This window comes from Lygodium microphyllum, unplaced genomic scaffold (assembly GCF_053477565.2).
Source record: "Lygodium microphyllum isolate KBCC unplaced genomic scaffold, Lygodium_microphyllum_v1.1.10 scaffold_31, whole genome shotgun sequence".
NCBI classification, from domain to species: Eukaryota; Viridiplantae; Streptophyta; class Polypodiopsida; order Schizaeales; family Lygodiaceae; genus Lygodium; species Lygodium microphyllum.
In genome coordinates, this window is record NW_028229514.1 from 14,113,951 (window position 1) to 14,117,004 (window position 3,054).

The 3,054-nt window shown below is 41.2% G+C and overlaps 1 non-coding gene across 1 annotated transcript; it reads right to left on the reverse strand.

The window, feature by feature from the left end:
- Positions 1 to 372: 372 nt before the first annotated feature.
- Positions 373 to 440, reverse strand: LOC148009333 (small nucleolar RNA SNORD36). Its single transcript, XR_015689857.1, has one exon. It is a non-coding gene; the product is annotated as a small nucleolar RNA SNORD36 (small nucleolar RNA).
- Between the last annotated feature and the right edge of the window lie 2,614 nt (positions 441 to 3,054).

The following is a 3,054-nucleotide window of genomic DNA, read 5'->3' on the forward strand; positions in this document are numbered from 1 at the left end:
CTCAAACTATTCCAAACTCTCACAAACCATTCAATAAACTTTCACAAGATCTCAATCTTCATTAATCAATACTTCATCCCTCCCTACAGAAGACAATTAGAACAAAACAGACCAAAACAGAAGGTATACAGAACCATTCAGAACCTATCAGAATATCACAGAACCATCAACAAACATCATGAACTTCCAAAATACAATCAATATCATCTAAAACACTCTCAAACCACTTCCAAATCAATCAATCATCTCATAAAATCAACCATTCAGCTCTCAAAAACAACAAAAATCATCCAAAAAACAAGTCATTTCAACACTCAACATATCCCCACACTTAATAAGGAAGCGTCCTCGCGACCCAGGAAAAAGGGAATACAAGTTCAGGGAAAAGCTCAACTTTGATCTTCAATATCTTTTCAAAAAGAATCCATCCACCACGACCCCAACTTATAACCTGTTTCTAATATAAAAATACAAAGAAAGGAAAACTCTTTATACATTAACAGCTCTTATCAAACTAAAAATCACAACAAATTTGTAAAGGATATAAGAGTTTGCTTCTTCGTCTTCAGCATCAGCTTCAACTCTCCAACCACGACCCCAACTTTACAAATCTCCAAAACATAGCTCGTACACAAAATCCAATAGGAAACCACCACGTTCGTTTGACATAAATGAACTCACAACACAAACACTAATACACAACACAACCATCTGAATGACTTCTTCAAAAAGAAGAGTTTGGCATTAAAAAGCTTCCACCATACATTGGAAAGGTATCAATGAAGATGATCCCTCTTAAAAGATTGATGTTGTCGGAATCGATCCATAGATAAGGATTCATCTACAAAGTTTTTAGGAGGATTTTGAAAAAATTGGAGACAGCACATCCTTTCCAACAGGACCAAGTATCTGCTAGGCAAACAAAGGGCATGAAAATACAATATCTCCAGCTGTTGGGAATCAATGCTAACATTGACATTCATACACAACTTTGGAATAGGCTTTGAATCAGTATGAGAGTGCCTATGCATATATCCCAGGTACCAAGCAAAGTGAGCAGTTAATCTCACTGAGGGATCTGCAGACTGTGAATATTGTTGGGCAAAATGAACATAATTTTGATAAGCTTGACTTGAAGCTGTCCATTCCCCTGGAATTACTGGCCAATTAATCTGCGGTCCTGTAAGGCAATCATCCGAACTCCATCCCCTTCTTCTGGAAATCTGAGTATCAAAACCGTCACAGTCACTAACCAACTGAGGTGGTTGAGATATGGAAGTGTTAGGAGAGGGTAATGGAATAAGGGAAAGTGGATGTAGGGAAGGATAGGAAAAATTATAAAAGGAAGAAAAGGTTAAAGAAGGAGTGGCAGAAATTTGTAAGGAATCACTAAGGAACGGTGTTAACTGATAAATAGGAAATGTGGATGGTACATTAATGAGGGGTGAAGGACAGGGTGGAGAAGGGGAAAATACCCTATCCTCAATAAAGAAACAGTAGGTGAAAATAGGAATTTGAGGGAAATTTGAAGGTTGAAAAAGAAGTGGTAAAATTACTGTGGAATTAGATTGACAAAGGGAAAAATATATAGCATAGCGGTGAGCCAATTGTTGGTAATAGAGGAGGGTAGGAACAGAAGGTCCTAAGAGAGATCGTCTATGATAGGCATCAAAGAAGGTAGCATCAAATGGATTATGTTTGGAAAGATAGGTTAAGAGATCCATCCTCAGTTGGTTAGTACTCTGGGTAAAGGTAGGAGCTGTGTTTTGTCTTTGATTTAGGACCACCGAATCAATCATGGGATGCCACGAAGTATCCTGACAATCAGCTACTTTGGAGGAATAACTCTGGAACATATCAGCTATGCGCAACTCCAAATGATTGACATATAGAACAGCCTGTAAGACCACATCCCACACATACCATGCCATATCTACCTCATCTGGGATTAACAAATCTTCTCGGAGATACATGTATGACATCAACATGGTGTCTGGCGTGACAGAATCTTCAAAGACCATTCTGACTACCTCTGTCAACAACTCAGCAGACCAAGCCCCACTCCAGCCATCCTCTGGAAAAGGTAAATCCATCGTGGAAAGCTTCATATAGAAGACCAACTTCTGTAAGTGGTAGTGGACAAAGAAAGAATGGTCTGGTAAGACATATTCCTGAAACTGTTCAAAGGTAGACCATAACAAGTCCATTCTGGACTGCAATCGTTCCACTTTGTCTTGGAATAGAGGGCACAAAGTAGCCTGTCTCTGTAGGGCAGCCAAGTCCTGCTGTGAAAGAGAAGGAATTAATGGAACAAGAGGGCTTGGAGGAACAGAGCGGGACTTTGCAAGCTGATCTTGCAACTGCTGGATTTGGGAGGCTTGGTTGGCCACTGTGTCATTAGCCATCTGTAAAGCTGAAAGCTTGTCATCTAAGAGAACTTGGAATTCTTTCGCTTCGCTGGACATCCTCTCCTTCTCTGCTAAAAGGCTAGTAACCTGTGACTGAGCCTCGAATAACTGGGTCTTCAATGAAGAAATCTCATCGCTTTGAGTGGCAACCAGTTGGGTTTGTTGTTCCATTTGCTTAAATAGATCTGCTAGGGTATCCTTAGCAGAAGCTAACTCAGATGTTGCCTTATGTAACTGGTCTTTGGACTGCATGAGCTCCTCATAGAAAGATGCGTACAGCTGTTGAACACAGGCTGTCACTGACAACTCAATGGAACTTTGAATATCCTTGCAGAGGAAAGGAATGGCATCTCCTGAAACGAGACTGTTCAGGGATGGAACTGAGATCTCCAAGGAGCCTTCTCGATGTGCTCTGAATAGGTTATTACAAGTGAGATACCCAGGGAGTTCACTGCCAGAAGTAGCAGGGATAGGCACTGAGGGAAGTACAGCAGGGGCTTTATCCGCTACCCGCTTCAAGCGTTTGCGCTGTATGACCAAGGGAGGCGGAGAATCATCATCCTCAATGTCAATAGGTGCTGACTCTTCTGAAGGTGGAGGAGGAGGTACTGGATCGGATGGAGGAGGTGGAGGCATAGTCTTCTGT